The sequence below is a fragment of the Pteropus vampyrus genome, unplaced genomic scaffold (assembly GCF_000151845.1).
Source record: "Pteropus vampyrus isolate Shadow unplaced genomic scaffold, Pvam_2.0 Scaffold30, whole genome shotgun sequence".
Taxonomy (NCBI): Eukaryota; Metazoa; Chordata; class Mammalia; order Chiroptera; family Pteropodidae; genus Pteropus; species Pteropus vampyrus.
The window spans coordinates 8,144,032-8,157,540 of record NW_011888811.1 but is presented as its reverse complement, the minus strand read 5'-3'; the positions used below and the strand labels follow the sequence as shown (position 1 = coordinate 8,157,540).

At 42.8% G+C, this 13,509-nt stretch overlaps 1 protein-coding gene and 1 long non-coding RNA gene across 10 annotated transcripts in view; one reads left to right on the top strand and one right to left on the bottom strand.

Annotated features, from left to right (window-relative positions):
• Positions 1-4,844: 4,844 nt before the first annotated feature.
• The window catches only part of RNF145 (ring finger protein 145), a 68,403-nt gene continuing 59,738 nt past the window's right edge, over positions 4,845-13,509 (bottom strand). For 8 of the 9 annotated variants that reach the window (XR_002779521.1, XR_002779524.1, XR_002779525.1 and 5 more), the window contains one exon: positions 9,635-10,181. The gene's annotated coding sequence lies outside the window, so the exon portion shown is untranslated. Of the gene's footprint in view, positions 5,099-9,634; positions 10,182-13,509 lie in introns of those variants that run through there. The other variant, XR_002779523.1, reaches the window with a different exon arrangement.
• LOC111737701 overlaps positions 8,185-13,509 on the top strand; it is a 23,563-nt gene continuing 18,238 nt past the window's right edge. The window contains exon 1 of the long non-coding RNA XR_002779530.1: positions 8,185-8,194. This is a non-coding gene — a long non-coding RNA (uncharacterized LOC111737701). The remainder of the gene's footprint in view (positions 8,195-13,509) is intronic.

Sequence of the window (13,509 nt, the reverse complement as noted above, 5' to 3'; positions counted from 1 at the left end):
GACTTAAGTCTCCCGCTGAGCTTCTCAGAGTTCCCTCCCGGATGGAGGTGCGCGTCCCCTTTCCCGCTCCCTCTCAGTTGCTCCATACAGTAGACCGAGCTGCCCAGCCCTCGGGTCTCCCTGACTGGAGAGAGCTCAGGCCGGTGAGCACGTCCCCCTACCCTCCCTCGAACTTTTTTGAAACCTTCTCACTCTTGGCTGTTCCAACCCCCTTAAGGCTCAGGGGAATCAATTCCCTTTCCCGACGGGCATCAGTATATGGGGGAAGGTGGGTGCCAGTGGAAACCCCCCCCCCAAAAAATAATAAAAGAGCAGAGAAAAAGATAAATACAGTCGAACTAGGACTAGCGGGGACGTCCCAAAGACAGAGGGATCTTCTCTGCTCGTCTGCCCCCAGGAGGCCAGACTTGGGACCTCTCACTTAGAAAATTCCCTCCGTCCTTTCCCCCTTATGAAGACGCGTCCCCAGAAGGGCCAGCTATCCGGGCAAACGATCCTTTCCCTTTGCTGCTAGCCGGAGACCGCCGAGGGTGACTGGAGGACAGACTCTTCCCTCAGTGCTAGAAAGAAGGCGAAAGGAAAGACGGGGCGAAGAAGGCCAAAGGCGCGAAGTCTGCGCCCGCCGCTCGCTCGGAAGGCGTCGACTGGAAGCCCGTAGTGGGGAGTGAGTGGGTAGAGGCCACGGCGCTGCTCGCAGGAGGAGAGGGACAGGAGTGGGTGGCGGCCTGGAGCCTGTGAAAAGTGAGGACCTGAACGGGGCGCAGCTCCGCAGGGGCCCCTGAGCTGTACTCAGACGCCGGCGGGGTGGCGGAGCGACGCGGCTGGTGTCCCTCGCGTGAAACTCTGCCCCGGCCCCTGCAAGACTTCTACCCGCTGCTCTCGGGAGCGCGCAGGACAGCAGGCCACCGATGACCGCAGACCCGACTGTCCTCCCTCCTTGCTCTCGGCCATCTCCGGCAAGCGGCAATGGGAAGGGGGGGCATGTCCCCAACAGTGATGTCTGTTTTCGACCCCCAGAGCTGTACAGAAGACCCGTTTGCTGGCCCCGTTTGTTCGCGGTGTCGGATGGACACACTTCCAGTCCCCGGCAACACGCATCTCCCCATAGTACAGACTGGGAAACTGAGGCCGAGGGTGGGACAAAGATACCACAGACGGCTAGGAGGTACAGACCGAGCAAACACCGTGGGTATTCTGTTCGGGGCTTGGAAGCTTTTAATCTGCCTAGAATCAGGGCTTGGGCCACGGGGTTCGCTCCTTTCCCCGAGCAAGCCTGACGACCCTCTTGGATTTCCCCTGGGCGGTCCCCAGATAATAATAGGTCTCATTTGTTGAAGGCTTTACGGGTATAAACTCACTGAATTCCCACAACAGACTAAGAAGGCAGGTAAGATCGCCCCCATTTTACAGGTGGGGAAACTAGCGCTGTGGTGGAAATGAATCAACCTGTCCATGACCACACTGCTAATAATTTAGGCACGGCGGAACCTAAATTACTTCAGAGCCTGTGCCCTTAACCTTAGATCCAAACCACTCACCGAGTGGCTGTGCATATCTCCCGCATTCGCCTGGTGCTTGTCCCCCAACACTCACAAATCCCTTCAGCTCTCAAGTCCCTAGATGTCTCCCGGTCGACAAAGGAGCCTGGGTGCAAGCTGCCTCCTGAGGACAAGCAGCATATGGGAGAGAAGAGAGGAAAGGCTTCTGAAAAGTCCTAATGAGCGCACTGGATGCGCATCCCCGCGGTCAGATACAGACTCGCGTCCCTCTGGCCTGTCCGCGGTAAGGCGCGCCAGAGTCATGCCAGCTCTAGCCCTTGGTTCTGCCACATTTGCTATGTAAACTCCAGTCAGCTGCTTCTCCCATTCCCAGCTGAGGTCTGACAGTTCTAGGCGCACGCAAGGTCGCCTAATTGAAATACACTAACCACAAGACTTTACGGGAATGTGTGCGCGACGCCCATCAGAGGGCAGAAATCTGGACATCTGCGGATGTGCTTTAATGGAGAAAGATCATATGGCCTTGGCGTGACCATAAACAGCTAAAAGTTAAGATTATTCTGAGCCTGGAGAATACAGTTGGGGGCACTGCAGCAAACGGTCTCCCAATCTGAGGCTGTCCCCGGGAGCGACCATACACCCCCGCCCTTCCCGCACGATTGGAAAATGATCAGGCAAGGGCCCAGGCTCCCTCAGCGGAGTGAGGCTCCGGGGTGGGCAAAGCCACCCTCGGATGCTCAGAAATTAGCATCCCTTCAATAATGCAAACCCGCGTGCTAGAAACTGAGGCCAGCAAATATCTGGAGCGGAAGTTAGAGAGTAGGCCTGTTTGCTTAGGGAGGAATGAGAGAAATGAAGTTTAGCAGACAAGCTCGAGATATTCAGTTCACAAAAAGTTCGTTCATGTATTTTCTTTGAGGCACAATTCACTGGATATTTACGCACCGCTCCCTGCTTGGAGGTCTTTGTCAGCTTACCCAGATGCGAGACGCTTGGGATGTGAATGTGTAAATATGCTTCTATGAACGAAGAGTGGCTGCGTATCTGTGGGCCCGTGCAGTACGAGCGAGCGTGTGTGCCCATGAGTGACGGCGCGCACTTGGGTGCACGGGTACGCGTATATTTGAGGAAGATTGTTGCAACAAGCATGAGTACACGTGTGCATGTGTATAGTGTGTGCATGTGTCACTTGTCTCGTTTATGTGTGTGTGCATGTGCACAAATAAGGTAGATGTGCGCAAGAGCATTATACACTTGTGGGTGAGCCTGAGCTCACACGTGGTTTCACATGTGAAACTCAGCAAAGAAGTCCCCAAAAATCTCAGCTCCGGTCAAAGAAAAGGCTCAGGCACCACGCAGATTGAGCGCCCCAGGGCAAGCGTCGAAACGTGCTCCTTCCGCCTGTGGCGCTCGGGACCCGCCGGGAAGCAGCCGGTTAGCGGCAAGCGAGGGGTGCTCCCGCAGCGCCCCACAACCTACCGGACTGCGCTCGCAATGATCCCTGCTGGACAGTTCCGCGTTCTTAATTATTCCTCCAGGACAGTTTTTGATTATTTATGCCGTATGTCCTAAAAGAGACCACTTCCGAGTTATTTGCTTCTGTATTTATTATCTTTATCACTGTCATTATTTGGTGGCTGTATGGAGGTGGTGCCAAACCCACCAGACGGCCCCGCCCCGCCTCTCACAGCCTCTCTGGGCGTGCAGTGACCCGCCCGCGTGCGAACTTCTCTTTACGTGGAGCCACAGCGCCACCTCGTGATCCTCCGGCGTTCCACTTCGCAGGAGCCTCCAGGTTCCCCAAACACGCCTTGCCGCTGCGCCTCGGTACAGGACAGGAATGCCAACACACTTCTCCACCTGGAGAAGCTCCCCTCCCTTGCAGTCATCCGCTCAAAGTTCACCACTTCCGTGAAACCTCTCCAAACTCCTTCCAGGCAGTCACTCGTACCTTTCCCTGATTTCCCTAGTGCTCATATCACACTGGACAGAAAATAGTTTGTGTCTCTCCCTTCTCTAAGCAGGGAGCTCCCTAACAATGACTGTTGTTGCTTATAGTAACGACAATAAAAGTAATACAATAAAACTTAGTATTCACTGAGCACATACCATGGAACATTTTATGCAATGTACTATGCTAAGCACTTTGCTTTCATAGTGGGCACTCATATACCTACTTATGAATAAACGAACTACTGCCAATTTAAATTCTTTCTTTTCCAGGAGAGTTGGGCTGGAAAAACACTGCAATGATCAAATACTTTGACTGAAATGCTACCACAGTGATTTATCCCAAAAGATTATTCCGTTACTAACTAGCTAGGTGATCTTGGTCAAGTCGCTTTATCCTCAATGTCCTCATTTGTGAACGTAGGTTTCCTGTGGGAATTAAATAAGGAAAAATAGCTAAGTACTTGATATTCATAATGTAGTCAATACTCACTAAAAATTTGCTGTTGACCCAATTATTAATGATAGTTTAAAAACTAAAGCACAGCACACAAAATTGACTTACCCTGCTCACATAGAATTCACTGTACCTCTGTATAAAATTATCTCACCGTTAGATCTTCATTTTCATCTTGGACATAAAATATGTAATAAAATATGTTTAGTTTATTATGTTTGGGGTGTTAATGTTAACCCTGAACTGCCATAAAACTTTAAGGGGCAGGCGGGGGGGGGCGCGTAATTAAACGGTAAATCAGCAGACTTGGACTCTTGCCCTTTCCTCTTGCTTTGTAGATTTTTACCAAGAAAGATTTAAAGAAAGACTATAAAAGTGCTTATTATTCTGGAAAGTACGAAACTCTATTTTTTAATTTAGGGGACATTCTGAGCTAGTTTGAGTTTCCCCCACTTGAAACATTTTGTCGCTAGTAATATGCTAGAAGTTTAAAAATATGTATCTAAGCAAATGATTATACCCAAATAAAAGAAACAAATGAGGGTTGTTTAAGCATATTCCAGACCTTTAAACATTTCCCAAAAAGACTGTTTTAAAGGTTCACAGTCTCTTTTTAGAGTGACCCATTAAGCAATTACTCCTATTAGCAACTTAAGTGAAAATGAACTTTTCTGTCTGATTGGGCTTAACTTTCCAACCATCAAATTATTTTAGAAAGACTGTTGACTAGTGTAGTCAAGTCATAAAGAAGCAATCTCTCCTCAGAGAAATGAGTCTAACAAAATCCACAAAAGGCATAAAATTGCCTCCCCATTTAGATGGTCCACAATGCATTTCTAGAAACTTCATTCCAGCCCCAATTTAGTTTAGTTCATTTGTATCTGCTTCCCATTTTATGCAATACTCTTGTATAAAGATGTGGAAATAAATTCAGGAAATTTCACCTGCAGCAAATGAATATATTAAGTAATTTTATTGTGTAACGACAGATATTTTATTATCCTGATTGGAGATTTGATTCATATTGCTGGCATGAGACACTGGCTTTTTGTCACGTGGGTGAGGGGGGTCTGTTTTGTTTTCTTCTTTTTTATTCCTAGTATGGAGAGATGTTCACCAAAATTATGGTTTTCTTCTTCCAGGTACATAGTAAGATTGAAATATTCTGATCCTTCTGCATTTAGATGTGGCCCTGTGGTTTGACAAATGAGGTATTAGCAAAAGCAGTATGTATTATTTATAGGCAGAGGCTTTAAGCGCAAGTGTACAATTTACCAAATCCCCTTCCCCATGCCACGGAGGCTGGCCACCCCCAGATGGAGTTTCCCTCAGCCTGTCTATCACTCGTTGCAAAGGTGATGTAGTGTCCAACCCACAGTAGACATGCAGCATGAATGAGAAGTAATCTTTCATTACTGTAAGTTCCAGAGATTTTTTTTTTTTCACTGCAGTGTAACTGAGCCTCTCCTGACTAATATGCATAGGAAAGTAATTCATCTTTCCTTTTCTTTGGGCAGACAACGTGAAAATTCTTCTCCTAGAGTGAACAGTAGACTTCCACATATAATTAAATAAAATAATCAAGATAAATAAATAAATAATCAGATAATGAAATTATCTAATCTGAAATTTGTCCCTTGTTTCCTTATTCAATTTATGCATTCTCTGTGGGTCAAAAAAAATTATTTAGAAAGCTCTGAAATGGGGGGAAACAACTGAAAGCTAAAAGGGAATCTCAAAGTCATTGCTGGACCTCCACAAGAATTTCCAGTAGGGCCTTTGCTCACTCGCAGATACACGATGAAGGGGGTTCCATAGGGCTTGATTAGAAAAGACTTTATTAGCAATTGTATGAGAGAACAGAGAAGCATTTCTTCCTCCATTGTGTTCATTTCTATCATTGTAGGGTGGTGAAAGGGAAAAAACATTTGGTTAATCAACTTGTGTTTAAGGAACATGAGCTAAGGCAAGTCATGTCACTTTTCCAGACTTTACCTTCTTCGTCTGGAAAATAAGAGTATTAGACAAGATCAGGATGCCATCCAGTTCTACTAAGCGAGAATTCTGAGATCTTTGGGTGATATCGGTTTCGGGAGTCAGTGCTACAGTTAAAAGACTCTCTCTGTGTTCCTAGCATTAGCACTATTTTGTCAAACAGCTTTAATTTTTTCATATGGATCGCAAGTTAAAACAACTGCTTCTTAGCCAAGATAGATAGTGCTTCTTTTCTTCAACCTCATTTTTTAAAATGAGAGAATCTGCTAGAAAAGTGAGCCATATAGATCAGGGGTCATGTAAAATGCTTTGTCATTTTTCTAACCAAGAGGAAAATTTTGTTCTTTTATCGGAGAACTATTCTTTTCAGGTTGCATTATCAGATCACCTAAGAAAATTTCTTGTGAATTTTCAGGAAACTTTTATGAGAAAATATTGATTGTGTGACAAGTGCTATCGGGTGAAATCATTACTATCTGTTCTTTCTCCTTAGTGTGGCGTGACTGATTGTCGGAAATAATACTATTACTTCCATTTAGATAATAATTTACAATTGACAGAAGTTTCACATGAGTTATTACCTTGACTCTTTCCAACAAACCATGCCGCTGGTTACTCCCCCATTTCATGGGGGCAGGGGGGAGCCAAGGTTTGGATGTGCCCACGCCACGTGGCTAGTGAGCAGCAGGGTTTGGCTATAACCCAAGAGCCACAGTCTCCTATAAAATTAAGAAAACTGTCTGCAACTCTACCAGGAAATAGAAAGTGTCAAAACCAGGCCACAGGGCACTGCTTCACAGAAAAATGTGGGTACTTTATGCAGACATCACTGCTGTCAGCTCGTCCCTGTTTTCTCTCTCCTCTGGGCACCCATAAAGGCCATAGTCCTCTCCTCAAAGTTAGGTGTGGTCATCAGACTTACTTGAGCCAGAGCATTTACCTAGAGGTGAGAAAACCCCCAGAGTTATCACTCCCCTCGACCAGAAGTATTACTTAGGGTAGATCCATCAGTTTGAGTACTGCTGTCATGACCACGATAAGCAGAGCTCTTTACCAATATGCAACTGATTTATGCAAGCAAGTGGGTTAAGCCACTGGGATCTGGGTGCTGCTTATTACTGCAGCTTAATTTAGTCTATCCTGACTGGTACAGTTTCCCAATTCAAATGTAAGTCTTTTGTAAAAGAGAATTATCTTTGTGGGGTGGACTCCTATAAACCTGAGTTATATCCACATACCTTTTAAAGAGAAAATATTCTCCTGGATCCCTCATGTTTTTATTTAATTTTACTATCTTCTTCAGTTTGTACAAGCATAAAACTATTTGCATAAAAATATTTAAACTGTGAAACCAAATTTCAAAGTTAATGAAAAAGAAAAACCCCACAAAACCAAAGATTTATAGATGAAAAGTAATAAAATGTGCTGGATGACATTGTTTTATGGAAACTAAATTCCCACTCAAATGTCAGTATGGTTCTGAATTCAATAAAGTAGGTTCTTTGGGGTGTGGCATGTCTATAAAATTATGTCCTGGGTAATGTCTCAATTCTACCACTTTTCTCTTTTTGAACCACCAGAAGGCAGTCCTTAATTCATATGGTATAGGTAAAGCTTAAAGGGAGTAATTTTACTATCAAATTCACCTCTGTCCCTTTCTAAATAGCCTATGACAGTCAAGAATCACTGTTGACACCAATAGACAGGAACTAAAATTGTAGCTTGGAAATTCTGTGTCCGTATTCAGCGTTAATTGCCAAAATAAGTCTCGCTATGCTTCATTTTAAGATTATCATTGCAATGAAAGTCCTAAGCTTTTAAATTCCAAAATTTAAAAGCTTAGGACTTTCATTGCAATAAGCTTTTAAATATCAAAATCTAGGAATCTCCCACTTTCAAAATATATTTTATATGTCACGGAACTATACACTTAAAAATGGCTGCAATGGCACATGTTGTGTTTGTTTTACCACAATTAAATTTTTTTTTTTGCCACACAGCATAGCACAGGCTTCGGAGCAAGATATTCTGCCTGTCAAATCCTCACTCCCACTATTTTGATGCTTGGAGATCTTGAATCGAGTTGCTTAACCTCTCTGAACCTCAGTTATCTCATCTGCAAGGTAGGACTGTACATTCTTAAGCTGTTTTGAGGGGACGAAGAGGATCGAGTGAATGGGAGTCTGGCACAGTGCCAGTGTATGAAGAACAGCTTCGTGTTTTCCTCCTGGGCCGTTGCTGGCCTGCATTTCACAGCTTCCCTAGCAGCTAGGTATGGCGGCTATATGGCTGAGTTCTGGCTGACAAAACGTAGGTGGAATTGATGGAAAACATAGTTCATAGAAACCTCCCACACAACCTTCTACTCTTCTGCTGAATCAGAGAATCCAAGATAAGAGACGATGCTCGAGGGTAGGGCTTAGCACACTTTTTCTGTAAAGATCCTGAGAGTCAATATTTTAGGGTTCAGGGGCCACACAGTCTCTGTTGCAAGTATGCCACTCTGCCACGTAGTGTGAGATCACCTACAGAGCCCAGGTGATACATAACGAAGGAATAGGGCTGTGTTTTAATAAAATGTTATTTACAGAACAAACAAACTTACGAGAACAGTAGGTCAAATTTGGCCCACGAGCCATAGTTTGCTGACCTCTGCTCTGAGCTGTGTCAGAATCACAAAGTAGAAAGAATCTGGGTCACTAAATGGTCATATGAGAAAACAGACTTTATACATGCAAGAAATAAACTGCTCTTATGGTTAGTCATTGAGATTTTAGGGTTGTTTTGGCGTTAGCCTACTGTGATATTGATGGAGGTCATGGAGAGGACGTGACTAAAGATGAGCTTGACCCAGGTAATCCCAGGCTCTTCACTCCCTCCCTTCTCCCTGAAATGTACATTTTGCCCTCTGTTCCCACATGCTCTGTCATAGAGCCTTCCCAATACATATTAGTGAAATAAATAAAACACCATCAGTAAATAATCATGTGTATAGAGAAGGTAATGAATGCAACATCTATGACATTCTAAGCTGTCACTATCCCCTCTCTCCACCCAACTACCCTATTCCTAGACATATATCTGGGTTGTTATGTGCCCCATCCCAGATGATCAGAAATACACATGAGGGAGACAGTTTGCTTGGGTAAGGTGAATAGAGCCTGGTTAATTGGTTCATTTTATATGAACAGGTTGCTTCCTCTTACAATCAGTCTCTGGAACATATTGCAAAGTCAGCTTTGGGTTGTTGCTGCTTAGCTACTATGGGACAGTTCTCTACAGCCTGTCACCCGTAAACCTGCCAACACCACCACTGCAGTTTAGTATTTTTTACCCCGAATTTATAGTCAGGGAGCCTGAGATCCAAACGGGTTAAAGAATTTTTCCAAAATCGTAAGCTGGCAACACCAGAAATCTAGGCCTGCTTGGGTTGGCTTCTGATGCCTCTGGAATCTTTCCCACCTTCCTTACTTGAAATGTATTTGTTGGGGAACAATTAACCTCAGGATGAGTAATTTGTCACCATTCTGTGTGAGTTTCAAATTTTCCCATTACAAGAGGAAAATGAGAAAAATATGTCCTAGATAACACAGAGAAAAATGCTTCATTGTCTTAATTGCCTTTCTATTTCAATCAAGAAAGGCATTTAATTATTTCTGAACTACATTCAAAACTCTCTCTCAAGAATATTATTCTCCCCAGGTGAGTTAACCAAATCTGTGCAAAATGCTTCTCAAGTCTGAATATTAATATCCAACGTTTATTGAGCACTTTTTATATGCCAATGACTAAATTCTTTCCATTTATGATCTCATTTATTCCTCACAGCAAGTCTATGAAGTGGAAACTGTCATTATTCTTCTCTAACGAATGAGAAAACTGAGGCACAGAGAGGTGAGTGAGTTTGTCTAGGTTCCAAGGGCAGTAAGTGGTGAAGTCCACATTCAATCCTGGGCCACCCGCTGAGGCCACACTGCTCCCGTCAGCACCCTGCTACGCTGACTCTGAAGAGATGTACTTTCTCCTCTGAGTACATGTGCAAAACTTCCGAGGTGGAAGAATCATCCACAGGAGACTCAAATCAGGTACTCGAGCATCGTTCAGACCCTCGAGGCTCTGGCATTTGAGGTGAGTCAGGTAGAGGCCATGGAGCCAGGAGGGGCAGAGTTTGTCTGGCTTCTTGCACCAGCTGAGGAAATAGCCTTTCTGCCGAACGCCAGTCCCCTGGTCCCTGGTGAGGCGCGTGTGACAGTCACTCGGTGCCCGCTCTGACTTCATCGCTGTTGGACACCACAGGGAGAGGAAATCAATTTTCCATGATATGTATTTTACAGCCATTCTTCTTACCTCTCTTGGCTTTTTAGAGAACGAAGAACAATTAACTCAGTATTTATACTCTAAAATGGAATGGCATGAACATGTGTGCCGTCTGAGTGAGAGAAGGCACATATTTTCTCGTGCGATGAACTGCACCTTCCACAGCACATCCACTAGGAACCAGAACACAGACTGGGCTTTACAGGTGTCGCCACGGCAGTGGGAAAGCCGGCACTTGCATTTGTTCACGAGGATTTTAACCTTGGGAACAGGCAAGCTCGGCACAATAAGAGTATACGTAGATCTTTGGATCGGAGCGTTTTATAATTTGGGTTAAAATTTCTTTTAGTCTTTACAGTAGTCTTAGTTTTAATAGCATAGTTATTTTAACATATTTTAATGAAAATATTTTGTTTCGCTACTTTGCATAAAGGTTTATGTGAGAAAATGCAGATGTTTAAAATAGAAAATAATAGCCTCTGTTCCTAATAAACAAGAGAAATTGTTGATTCTTTAACTGTGTGTATTTGAAGGCTTCTATTCACAAGCCTGATCGTTTGCTCAAATAAATCTGTTTTATCTCCAGGAAATACGTTAACATGTTGAAAGACTTTATAAGCGCAGCTTCTTATATTAAGATTTGTAGAAATCATACAACCTTGAGACATGGAAGCAGTTGTGATTTAATAAAGACTAGAACAACTAGAATTAGGTAAGAAATCTAAAAATTCACATTTTCTCTTTGCACTAGTCCATGGCCATGTGTACGGTACTTCACAGGCATTTAAATCCCCAAATTCTATTATGTTCTGAGGGTACCATGACAACATGGACATATTTAAGGATGTGAGAGACTAAAAACAACATCATCAAGCTTCCAGTTTCCGATCATGGCAGCTATGGCATTCAGATCACCACACACACACACACACACACACACACACACACACACACACACACACTGGTTTAAATGTTTTTGAAATCTCCTGAAAAGGGCTGAAGAGCTAAAATGACAGCGACAGCGGGGAGTTCCCAGGCCAATTTCTGGAGAAAGACCTGTAACCAGAGAGAGAAGTGGAGTTCTGGACACTAAAGCACTTATGCCTCAGACTGTCCCTGGTTATTGCTCACTTGAGCTTCTAGCAGAGGCTGCACTATGGGGTGGGGAGGGCAGAAAAGGTCAGGGCTCCACGCCCATCCAGGGTGAAAATTATTAAGAAACTTCCTCACGTTAAGCTGGGATTTCAAAGAACTACGTTTTCACCGTCAGGCCAGAGTGAGTCTGAGGTTATCCCTCTTTCCCAACACTGGGGCCTTTTAGCCTCAGACCTGCCCTCAGCCCTCGGGAAGATCAGGAACTCACCAGGTGGCCCCAGGTACTCACAGCCTGAGTTGGCTAAGGAATCTCAAATTGTGAAAGGTGTAAGGTTGTCCTCAACTGGTAGCACCCAGATACCTGACAGAGCAAACCCAAGCTTCCCAGGGGGCACGAGTGTCTGGGCCAGGCCTGGGTTATCCTTACAAATAACTTCACGAGGGCAAAGAAAGCAAGCGGCCGAAGATTAGCAGAACAGAAGGAAACACCATTATATCATGAGATTCGGCAGAACCAGCAGAAAGCAGAAAACATGTCTGCACTCCCTCAGACTTGGAAAGTGTCAGACATTCACAGGTACCAGGGGTTAGGAGTTCAACATATCTTTTGGTGGGAGACACAATTCAACCTATAAATAACGTAACAAAAATTGTAGAACTATAGCGTGTTACTTCCAAACTAGTAGAAGAGATGAATCGAAAAAGTATGAATACTGAAGATTAAAAATAATATAGATACCCAAATCTAACAGGAACAGTATGAGAAAGGAATATTATAGGTTAATCTTACCCATGAACACAGATTTTTAAAAATTCTAAACAGAATATTAACAAATTGAATTCAAAATATAAAAGGGTTGTATCTCATGAACAAGTAGGACTTAGCCTTTGATTTTGAGGTTGGTGTAAGACAATGAAAATCAAGTAATATAATTCATCACAATCAATTAAAAGAGAAAAATCACATTATCAACATCATGACAAAGAAAATAGCAGTTGATACAGATAATAAGAGTACCTACCTCATAGGGATATTGTGACAATAAATCTATATGAAGTACTTAAAACGGTGCTTGGCACATAGCAAACCCTCAATAAAATGTTATACAATACCACTATTTATAAACCTAAAAGAGATTTCAAAGATATACACAAAAGGCATCCAAATAATCAATATATTAGATAAAATCGTGCTCACCTTCATTAGGATTCAGGCAAATACAAAATAAAACCGGAATAAGACACCATTATACCTATCAATTAAGCAAATGTTAAAAAGTCTGACAATTCACACGTTGCCTAATACATACGGGAATTCATAATGGTTATGCTAACATGCATAACCATTTTGGAAAACAGTCTGGCATCAGCTACAAAAATTTTTACCTTATAATCCAGAAATTCCACTCCTAGGTATACACTCTACAGAAATGCATGTTAAGCCAACCCAACATTCCAGGAGTAAATCCTACTTGGTCATAGTGTATAACCCTTTTTATATGTTGTTAAATTAAACTTACTTCTATTTTGTCAAGGATTTTTGTATCTATGTTCACGAGGGAAATTAGTCTGTAGTTTTCTTTTTTTTGTGAGGTCTTTGTCTGGTTTTTGGTAACAGGATAATAGTGGCCTCATAAAATGAGTTTAGCAGTGTTTTTTCCTGTTCTATTTTTGGAAAAAGCTTGTGAAGAATTGATGTTATTTCTTCTTCAAATATTTAATAGAATTTACCAGTAAAAATTATCTGGTTCTGGACTTTTCTCTGTGGGAATATTTTTAATTGCTAATTCAATATCTGTACTTCTCTTTTAAAAAAACTTTTTAGGGTACATTTTGTTTATACGGGCATAATGACATGTGTTGAAGTCTTGAGCTCTCCAGGCAAGCTTTTCTTTCCATTTTCTAAAGTCGCGATAAAATATATATAACAGAAAATTTATCATCTTGACCATTTTTAAGTGTATATAGTTCAGTAGTGTTAAGTATATTCTCAGTATATTAACTGTGAATACACTTAACCAATCTCCAGAACACTTTTCATCTTGTAAAATTTAAACTTTATATCCATTAAACAACAGTTTGTGGTATGCTTTTAGTCAATTTCCAGAGCACTATAATGGTTGTTTTTGAAGTTCTGACCAACTTAATACTTGTTTTTTAAGGACAAAATTTGTCAACTCCCTCACTCCAACGTGC